Here is an 11885-nt window from a genome sequence, read left to right as displayed (position 1 = left end):
TTTCTGCATGCAATTAAAAATGAATGATCACAGTGCTCACCTCCAGGGGGGGAGGCTGAGACCTCAAGAAGGCCAGACTTTAAGGAGGAGGAGCAAAGTGAAGGGGAGTCTCTAGCAAGAGGGATCACAAGAGTGCTGTATAGGGAGGTGTGTACCTCTACAGACCCCACTTTAAAGACTGTCCAACCTGTACAAATAACCATGGGAATCTCTGGCTGGTGATTAACGTGCGGCTGGGGGTTTAAATGACTCTAGGAGAGAGATGGCCCAGTGTTGACTGTGTGATATACTCCCTAGCGGAGCTCCTCTGATGGAAAAACATTACTGATGGGAAACTAAAATGAGATTGCAGAGAACGGGGGCAGGAATTAGGGCTGACCTGAATGGGTCTTGGGGTAACATGGAGGCTATCGCATTAACCTGACGGGGGCTCCTTTAATAGGGTCCAGGGCTTAAACTGATATATCAATTTCCCTCCATGTGGACGACTTCAAAGGCCAGAGCTCATTCTCGCCGCTTGTGTTGGCCCCCCATCAATCTCTGGCTGCTGTGTGCATCATCACCTCCAGCCTGAGACAAGCCAGGATAAAGATCAGCTATGCGGGCTCTGGCCAATCGGCCGCATAGTCCACTTGTGGTCAGAGAATAGGCCGCACCTTTTTAAGTTTTAAGTTACTTTTCTTCCAGCCACGGCTGTTGGAAAAATGCAAAGCAACACAGTAAATTGGCTTCAACATGCAGGTCAATCAAATACAACACTATTCAGTTTCAGTATCACAGAATGATTGTAATTATAATCACGGCTGACAAACATTTCTCCATCTGTGTGTGCTAACGTCACAATAATTACCCTTGTCACGCTAAATGTGTAATTTAGCAACACAAATCATGGCATTTACCTCTGCTGACAGCTACAATGATAAAGATTCAGTAAAAGCGTGGCAGAGCACCTTCCAGTTCATCTCCACTGTTTGTATAGAAAGAGTTTTTTTCTCTCTCCAACAACAGAGACACAAGCAACTCCTTTCTTTCCGCTGAACTCTCTGTTCTCTGAAATCATATCAAAACGCCTCTCTCGCAGTGCAAGCCCTCCAGGGTTCTGATGTCACTTCCACTGCAACACTTTGCTGATGACTGACATATGCTTCACATGAGCTGCAAGAGAAAGAAAAAACATACACACTACACACACCCTTTTTGTTTTAGACGACATTTCCGACTTTACGCTAACTTGTTTTGTCAAAACAATTCCCGAAGAAATTAAACGACACATTACTCAAGTCAAACCTGAAACCTAGATCTGCCACAACAAACCTAATCCAGTTTGAGAAGCCCCTCTGTTGTGGTGTCCTAGGAGTGTGCTTGCTTCTCTTGTAACATAGCTTAGGTTTCAGGAAGTTTTAGGCCTGGAGTCAGTCATCGAGGGGGGGGGGGGTAACGGTGCAAAAACATGGGCTCTGATAGCGCTGATAATGGCCATGCGTTAACCCCTTTGAAGGACTTTCACTGAGTATAAGCGGTGTGCAAAAGTCAACAGGAATTACTAGAAAGTGATGTGACTGGTTAGAACAATGTTTGCAGCATGCAGGTGGAAAGGCTAAATAAACATTTAATATGAAGGTTTTTTTGTTCATCACACTGAGAAAGGAGAGCAGTCCAACAAAAGTACTCATCTCTAAGGTATTTGAGTCTAGGAACAAACTCAAAAGGGAAGCCCTACATTTGAAGGAGCAGAATTAGGTGCTATTAGAAGAGATGGGAAAGAAGTCCATATTTGTCAGAGAGCTTCTTTCAGCTTTCACCTCGTGATCAGAGGCATCATTTAGACAAAGAACAAAAGACGGCAAATATTTTGGGAAGGAGAGAAAAAGGGGTCTGTGTAGTGAGTTGCAAGAGTGAAACTGAGCGGGGCGGTGCGCCAAAAGAGCCCGTTGGTGTGGGCTACAGTTTGCAGTGCGTGGCAGCCGAGATCTATGAATACAGATCAGGGGAGATGTGAGGGAATTTTACAGCAGGTATTGTCTGTCACTCACCCCGTCTGTCTGTGTGATCACTGCCTCCGTGGCGGCTGTTTCATCTTCCACTCTCTCTCACACACTCGTACTCACACACATACATACACTCCTCCCCCAGCGCTACCAAAGGAGACCTGGTGCTGGGGTGTGCCCTTGCCAAAAAGTGACAGGTGTTCGAATAGGAAATCCAAAAATCAAAGGGCCATTATTCCTATTATACGTTATGATACCCTGCTTATGTCTGGCTTTGTATAAGTTACTGACATCTGGATTTGGCTGAGTATATACAGTAGCAGCAAACATAATGTAGAGTATGAAATAAAAGTTTGCCACTACATGAAAACTCAAGCATTTCCACGTTTTTTCCGTATACATAGTCGCGAGTAAGTATGTCCTATTTGCCATACTTAAAAAAAAAAATCTTGTTCTCATAATAGAGAGAGATAGTTTTCCCGTTGTGTGCCTGCATAGCCATAGTGAACATAAACACAGATTTTACAGAGAAACACAGCGTTGTGTATACAGACTGACTTAAATCACTCGCTCCTTTTCTTATTTAACATCATCACTGCTGATCCGATCCATGTTTTATCTCTGCAATACAACATGCACTCCAAGAAAGCAAACATGTGGACAGGATGGCCGATCAACCATAAAAGTGAAACAAAGAGGGCGGACTTTCTTACAAGCAGTCCTGACACAGTCAATTTGCCTGAACAAGTGTTTGCTTTTGCATGGGAGTGGCAGTGTTGATGTCTAGCATCAGGAGAGCAAGACACGCATAAAGCTGACCCAACTGTTCAATCACGGCGCTCTGCGAATGAGAGCGGGTCTGCAGTCTCAATCAGCTAAGTGCAGCAGGCAGCTGTTGTGTCACGGAAGGAGTGTGTCATTAATTCTGTAAATATAGCTTCCCGCATGTGTCTGAGAATCACCCAGTAAGGCCACATTTAGGCCAGATGAGCAACAGCTTCGACAGCGTCTGGTAAACTGAGCAAAACAGTGAATGAGTCAACAGAGCAGGGAGAAAATTAAAATATTCCCTTTTGTGGAATCTCATTTTTGCTTTAAAAAAAAAAAAAACTGTACAAGGTTGCCAACCTAACAACAAGGTTTTCAAATGTAAAGGAAAATGAAGCAGCATTTTAAACAAATACAAGTCATTGTTGTCCGTCCATGTTCCAGTTGTAACCCATTTCAGCCAAATAGAACAACAATAAAAAAAAAGAAATGCTGTGCTCTTTCAGGGGCAGAGCAGCATTCAAACTGATGGTTTAGCATTTGTATTGTTCTGTATAAGTTGAAGCAGGGAGGCAACAACATTCTGGCTCTTCTTTTATGGGCTATCAATAATCTTTTTCTGACACATTATTTGCTGGGCTGGAGGAAAGTAGAGAGTAGCACGGTCAGTGGTTCACCACAAAGACTTCTGGCAGCTGGCGAGGGCAGTGTGCGTGGGCGATGCATCCAGCCTGGGACCCTGCCAGGATGTCTTTTGACCAGGCTGCTGGAGCGCTAAGGGCCCGCGACGGAGCTGCACACAGTCTCTGGGAAAAACACACAGAAGCAATTAGATGACATGTCAGTCATAAAGATGAGGATTCTTTGGCAGATCAGCTCAGTTCAGTTCAGTTTGATTCACAACTGCGTTAAGTACCATTTTGTGGGATTCAGCGGCTTGCTGCTACATTCACACACAGTATTTTTGAAATGATTGTACCACATCATGAAAGATTAAAATAACTTTGTTTTTTGTTTTGTAAATATATTCTGCCATGTTTTACATAAAAGATTGCAACGTACCACATACATTTATCTAATTTAAAACCTTCCCTATACTTCTGTTTTCCATTTCTGCCCCTTTTTGGTATTTTCCCCTTGATGGCCATCTTGCTGGCGTGAAGAGTTTTACACCCATACCCCCTCTGAATTCAGCACAGCTAAGGCTTTTGGGGAAATTAAATAACCTGAGGATTGAGCTACTTTAGGAAGCCCAATTAACATATTTGCCTCTGGAGGAAAATATTGCCTGAAGTTGAATGGACGGTAATTTTCCGCATGGATTTTTCCATTCTAATTCTCAGAGCTTTGAATAATCTGGAGAATTTGTTTTACAGAACAGGGGGGGTTTAACGGTCTGTGCCAAAGCTGAGGTGGTTGAATTTTTGGAGAACTGTGTGTCAAAACAAATAACACAGCTGTTCAAAGGGCTACATGTTTGGTTGTGTTAATTGAACATGATTCAGTGATTTAATCCAGAACAGTCATCTGTTTTGAGTTTAACGTGGGCTACTAATGTATCTTTCCCAGAGCATGTTCCAAGTTTGGAAAGATAAACTGTGTCTGTGGTGGCACTTAATGGTATATTGTGTTTTGAAAGCCACCGTGTTTGAACACTGTGATTTTGGACAACCTTCCAGTCTGGTAGTAATGTCCTGGGTCCCTCCCCATGGGTGACTAATCCAAGATATCCATTTCGGTTGAGCCTACAATATGTTACACTCTAAAATTGTTCATCCAAACTCTAAAGTTAGAGCTTTTAATTACCTCCGTGCCGTCTCTTTTCTCCACCCTCCCCTACACACACAAATGAAATTGGGGTCAAATTCCAGTTCCAATCTTAGCGAACCTTCTCCCACTCTACCATGCACAAAGATCAAAGTCTTATGAAGTTGGGATAACCCTTATTACTTCTCATTAGTGGGTAACCTGATGCACACTGACAAATCCAACAGTTGCTGCGGTCAGCTGCTGAAGCCTCCAAATGGCCCGACTACTCAGCGAAAGAGGCTGACCAAACGCTGAAGTAGTGCCCGAGTCTACTCTAGTGTGGCTTAGCATGAACCCCCATTTGCGCTGTCGCCTCTAGGCCGACACCAAAAGGGACTGTTAAAAATGGGCTTTAAGTCTCCAACGGCTCGTCTGACATCCACTACTACAGATCATTAAGGCTCCACAGCCTCACTCTCTCCAACCTCAAACACACCAGTGGAGTCATTAAAGCCAATGTGTAATTAAAGTTGGAATAAACAAAGGCTTTTCCCCAGGTCTTGTAGTTCTCCCTCAACCATGTGTGTATCCCTCTCTCATTTTCACACATGCTTTCCCTTTCTCTCCCTCTCTCCATTTCTCTTTTTCTCTCTGTGTTTTAGAGAGAGAGTTGACACATAAGAGAGGAAATTCTCATTGGCTCCCATGGTGGTGGCAGGCATGGACGAAGGCCCTCAGCCTAATTAGAAAACTAAATACTCTGAGTAATGCCTAACCCTTGGGAATACAACTGCCATATCTCTTACACATGTGATGTGGAAGGACCCGGAATGCCACTGGGGTGTCTTGCTGAAATATCCTGTGCTTTTCCCCTTTGCACAGCTGTCCACACAGACTCATGCACTTAAGACAGGCCTGCTTTCATAGTTAAAATAGAAATTTGTGTCCTAAGTGCTGCAACACATCTAATGCTAAATATTTAATTCCCGCGGGTGCTAATTACGGTTGAGTACTGGCAACACGGGATCCCTTTTTCACTCCACATAACAACTGTAAAAGCAATTTAAGCATTTTTCAATTAATTAAACACACAGTCTTCCAGTAACCTCTTGTCATTTTGCCCTCCAGGACCATAGCTAATTTGTGTAGAATAGAAAAGGGAAAGGGGAAGTAGTGGGGGTGGGCGCTGTTTTCATCTTCACAAAATGCTCTTACACAGGAATTAAAAAGGGAAGACACATCATTTTCATGACAGTTTAAAAAGATCACACTCTATCTTTCTTCTTTTTTTTTTTTCAAACCCTGTAGTATTGTAGCTAAGTGTAGTTTTGAATGTTATGAACCCACATATCAGATGACTGTAACCATGAGCAACCAGCCCCCATTATGTTATCAAAGCCTTGCGAGATAGTCTGGCCATGAAGCTAATCCCTGATGTATTTTTAGTCACAACTGACTGATGAAGTGAAATTACTACATTAGTGATAAAATGGGGCTCTCTGAAAAGCCTTTACAAGATCATGAGCAACCAGGAGAGCTCTCTAAGCTACTGCAAGTCTAAATGAACTTGTACAACAACGGTGAAGTGCACGACAATGTGGTGAATGTGACTAGTAGTAAAATTAAGATAAGGATATATTATGGATCTATAATATGATAAAATTATCATTTCTTCATTTAATTTCCGTGTCCCCATTGTGCTGGCTAAAAATACGAAAACACCCATTCTTTCATTCATTCAAAACTTCATCAGTGGGGAAAAAAGGTCTTGAAGAATATCCAATCACATTTTTGCAATTAAGAAATTTGAAGGACAAAATGCACTTATGTGGCATATAGTATCAAACTTAAATTATTACACAGTCTGGTATATATTATTGTGTATTTTGTGTGGGCGCCTTCGGGTGCATGTCTGCATGCACATGTGTGTGAGCTGTTAGGAGGGGTAGTGGCACACCCATCCTCTTATAAAAGGCCCCTGTCATTGAAAGACATCAGAAGCAGGCTGTGAAATCCAGCTAATAGTCATTATGGGGATCCCAGTCCCTGCACACCCTACCTGCTTGCCAAGGCGGCTCCCTCACACTTCATATTTGCATTGTGTCATCTTATCAGCATTCACCCAGACAGAGGACAGATCACAGTGCAGACTGACAGCCACATCACTAATATGAGTAAATAACACAGAGGGAGAAAAATTAGACATCCTGCACTCTACAAAAACAAAAAATAAATCATACACAAATTATACAACAGCACAACCTTGTGACACTAAAAACGGCCAGAACAATATTATTTTTCCCCCGATGTAAAATTAATGTCTATAGTCTTTGTAGATGGCCCTAGCATGCAAGGCCCCCCGCCTGTTCTGAGTAGCGAGGAAGGGTGAACTCTAAGAACCCTGCATGCTCAGTCACTTCTGGGCCCATGCAGTCAATAAGGCTATTTTTGATCTCCGGATGGCTAGGGTTTCAAAGCCTGTTTAAATGGGCTCCCACAAAGCCGGAAGCACCAACCTCAGTCCTCACCCTCCCTGTCTTTCTCCCTCTCTGTTTCCTTCTCCACTCTTTCTCTAAATATTGAGAGGGAGCTCAGCTTGCCTACCCCCCTCAGTCAAGGGTGGTGGATGGGAGGGTGGTGGATGGGGGGGTCCTCCCCTTCCACATGCAGGGTGGTGAGGAAAGACAGGGAAGCGCAGGGTCAGGGCTCCCGGTGCTAAGCTGTGAAAGGCAAACGTTTGGCAGAGTAATTACACGCCGCACTGCTCTGGGAGTGATTAGTGATAGTTGTCTGTTCAAAGTGTTTGGAGCTCACAGCCTTTATGGGCTACGCTTGCCTTCCCTTCGCCTAATGTTAAGATTACATTTGCATCAGGAAGAGAGTTGCATGTGTCAACATAAACAGTGTGCCTATGAAGCTCACCAAGTATGCACTTGCTTGTGTTTGCCAGACGATCAAAATATATTGCCCTATAATATCCAGGAAAGACTATTACATTATTGTGGAGGAGATTTCACAACATTTGTCAATCAACCCGGTGCTTGAGTTTGCCATTTTGAAATAAAAGAGCTACAATTATGGATTTCATACATCCTCAAAAATGTAGGCTTAGAACATCTTTTTGAAAAAAAACAAAATCTATTCAAAAGGCTTTGATCTTTAAATACTGCTTTCAAGCTGCATTACTCACACTGTATACTCTGGTAGCAGTACCTATTTAGCACTTCCTGGATATAATGTCTTTGCTTGGCACAACAAAATCCTCTCCATTCCCAGGTCAGGTGACACTGCGGTGCATTGCAATCAACATGCTCAGGTGGTGCGGCCTGGGCTGCCAGCCTTTGATGTCCTTGCTGTGTAAATGTTGGCTAGCGATGCTGTCCCAGCACAGCCCTGCAGATGTGCCTGCAAGCTGTAAGGTGAGCAGCAACACTCCTGAGTAACATGTCCAGTTGTAAAGCACATCCTAACAGAGGGTGTGGCGTGGGCGGGAGGGGGGTGTAAACAACAGGAACAGACGGATACAAGGTAGAAGACATGTGGCATTAGGAAATGAATAATGCTGGCATTGGAAGTCCTTGATATCAATAGTCAGGAAACATCAAGGAAACATCTAATTATGCTACTGAGTTAACTGTTCTATTCTGCTGTTCTAAATAGACATTCACTGTGAACAGATGTTTTATTTATTTATCTTTTGCAAAAAAAAAACTCTGGCTTTTTCTGGTCTTTTCATGAGCTCTTGCTTGCTGAAAACCTGAGATATATTTTTAATCCTATTGGTAGTTTTTGGGGCCTACAAAAACACCTTTACAAATCACAACAGTGCGTATCAAAGGGATGTTAGGTATCATATTTCAACACTTTATCACCCCAATCCAAACACAGCAGCCAACGTTGACGCAGGCTACAAAGTTGGGTGGCAAAGCAGAAGAGAAACAAACACAGCCGCGGACAGAAGAGGAAATACCTCAGGGACTTTCTGGGATTGGAGAAGAGGTAAGACAGTACCTGTAGTGCAATCCCCTCTAAATCTGCACCAGGTGTCGGGCATTAAGAAGAGCATCTCCGCTTTGGCTTTCCATGTCTGGCTCATTCACCCAGGGCAGTGTGTCAGATGTTGGACAAAACTGAAACTGTCGAAGAAGAGAAGAAAGAAGACCTGGGGCTTAGCACAGCACAGAGAAGAAGGTTTCTGATGGCAAAAGAAAAATGTGTACCCTGTCAAAAAATAATTAATTATATAAGTAATTTCATTATTTGGCCATGATTCTCATCGATGTTTGATATTTAAATATTCAATTACATGTGAAATTAGTCTGCTGAGAATACAGTACATTGTGAAGAAAGCAGTAAGATAATAATATATGGGAAGCAGAGCTGAACACTTTGGGTTTTAATGAATTAAGATTCAGAATAACATTACACTTTATCCCATTGAGATTTTCAGTTAACTACAAAGACAAGTGAGCACTGCCTATTGCCTATGTGATAACACAAAGCAGGGAGTATGCTGTAGAATGCTTAGCTTTATATTAACATGACACTCTCAACCATACATACAAGGTCTAAATTGAACACCTGGCACCTTCTCAATTTCAATCAATTAAGTGCAATTGTCCTGACACAAAACAGTGGCAGCGGAATACTTCAGTACCAAGAGAGGGAAACGAACATATAACCACGTTGCCATTGTTGTTGCCACAGATTATACATGACACATTGAATAAAAGGTGGCTGACTGTAAGGTGTTTAAATGTATCAGAGGCATGGGAGAGGAAACTTGATGCCTCAGCACAGGGAGAAGTAGAATGGGACTGGGCACGTGTGGAATGCAGAGAGGCAGGAGGAAAGCGGCAATCTAAATTTCTAATGCTGAGGATGTTTCCCATTCTGTGTTTATGAAACATGGCTGCCGGGACTACAAAGGTAAGGGGATACAGCATCAAAGTCTGCCCTGACAAAAACAAAAAAAAAGCAACAATGCTGCAGTGGAATGCACAACAGAACATAATACTCCACCTCCTCCTCCTCTTTTCCCCTAAGCAGTCTCATTTGATTACAGCGTAGAAGGCCCCAAATCAACCCCTTAGTCTCATTTCTCACTCCCCACTGGTGCAGCGAGTAGGAGGTAGAACACAACTTGCCCAAGTGGCCTGGGAGAATCGGTGATGTTGTGGAAGAGAATTCCACATTTGGGGAACAAAAGAACATGGGAATGGGTGAGTAGAGGTGTCCGCTGCAGGAGGTGGAGAGTGGTTGTTGTCCTGAGTGTGGTGACTGAGGCAGAGACTGCATGTCTAATGATGACGGCCAGGCAACATATCGTTTACAGGCTCCCCTCAGCAGAATCCCCTCCGCAGGTCCGTCTCCAGCCACAGAGTTTGCCCTCTACTTAATGCAACAAGAGTCAGGCTCAGCATTACAAGCCTATTAAAAGATACTTTTAATTATGCCCCGCTCTCCCGGGATCACTTCTTCCGTGAACTCTGTGTTTCTTTGGCATGTGCACTTAGGAATGGCACAACCAGAAGCATGTGTTGTTTTCTCCCTCCAATTAAAGGGCATGTTGACAGATTAAGGCTGCTTCTGGTTTGTGCTCCACTAACGCATTTAGGGAAGATGATGAACATGAGGGGGGGGGGGAAGAGAAAGAGAGAGAAAGGGAGAGAGAGAGAGGTTGACAGAAAGAGAGGAAAAAAAGAGAAAGAACACGCACATGAACCCTGAGGGATTAATGTGTTTACATTACCTGGGCTGTGATCTATCACCAACCTCGTCAACTTCCATTATGCATCACATACATAAGCAAGCAACAGACCTGGGAGCCCCTGCAACTCACTCATACTATTTCAATTGGATTAAGTCAGTGCAAATATCTGGGGCACAGCTCCCACACTGTGGTTTTAGCATTCTGGTAGTCATTTGATTTGTACGTTGTATCACTTTACCTTCATGAAGGCACTGCAGGAGTCCCTCCTACATGCCTCTAGAACTTTGAGTAGTATGGGATTTAGATGATTACCATATGGCACCTACAGCACCTTCAAAACAAACATGCTATTTAGCCGTAGGTCTGGTTAGACGACAGTCAGGCACGGAAGCTCTCAGATCATGAATCAAAATATACAGGTACACGCCAGTGAGAGGAATAGGGGGATGTGGAGTATGTGGATTCACCATCTGTGATATTTGGTAACATGAGGTCTATTTTGTCCCAGCTGCAGTAGCAGGTCTGGACTGTGTGTATAACAGTGAGTTGGAGAGAAGAGGTCTAGCATCAATGTACTGTATATATGCTGACAGTGGAGTCTGCAGCAGTGGTGCTGAAAAAGCTCAGTCACACTCAGGCTTCATTATAGCCAATCAATATTCATTTAGTCGCTGAGCCTATTGACTCATTTCTAAAATAATCTTACAGGTCATTTGTCTTGTCACAGAGGGAGAATTATTCTTTTTATACCATCCTCCATTTGGAAAAGGGGGTAAAGGGCGAGTCTGGATATGCCCTATGGATACAACTGTATATTTTCAATAAAACACTGAAAAATCAATGGGTGCTTCCTGTGATCCATCTCGAGAGAATCGATCATCATCTGTGCAGCTGGCAGTGTGCTGCAGGAAGATGGCATGGCAATGAGAGAAGGGTGCAATCTTTGTCTGATACCTCTCATTTTGGAACCGCTTCTCATAATAGGGTCATCATTTCATCACTTAGCCAATCCAGAGCCCTGCCACTCAGCCTTGCGGGGATCATGGGGAGTAGGGGGGGAGCAGACAGGCCCTATCAGGAGTAAATCGAACACACACATACACAGACACACACACAAATATACACACACACACACACACACACACACACACACACACACACACACACACTCTCGCTCCAAAGATCTTCATTTAGGTCAATAAAAGAAGAAGCTATCATATGAACAGAAAAGAGATCAGAAAATCTCTCTCCTGAAAGCAATATTGGCTCATTGTGCTTCATGTAAACTTGGTGATTTTTCAAATCCAAATAAAATCATCAAAGGTGATTTGTGTACTTGTGACTCGTGAGCAAGATGATATATGTGCCAAGTAAAAAAATCAAACCATTCTGTATAAGCAATCACAAAATTGTAGCAACAACAGCATTCCTAAAAAAAACAGGAAGAGCTAATTAAATTATTTGAAGCAAAATATGACAGTTGTAAATTCAGAACCAAGTGTCATATTAGATAAGCTATGCATGCGTGTCCAATGATTTTCACTTCAAAAAGTAAATAAAGTGAATTTAATTGCCACAATAAAGAGAGAGTGAGAGAGAGAGATAGTGTGTGTGTGTGTGTGTGTGTGTGTGTGTGTGTGTGTGTGTGTGTGTGTGTGTGTGTGTGT

Source organism: Etheostoma cragini, chromosome 1 (assembly GCF_013103735.1).
Source record: "Etheostoma cragini isolate CJK2018 chromosome 1, CSU_Ecrag_1.0, whole genome shotgun sequence".
Taxonomy (NCBI): Eukaryota; Metazoa; Chordata; class Actinopteri; order Perciformes; family Percidae; genus Etheostoma; species Etheostoma cragini.
This window is presented reverse-complemented; position numbering follows the sequence as displayed.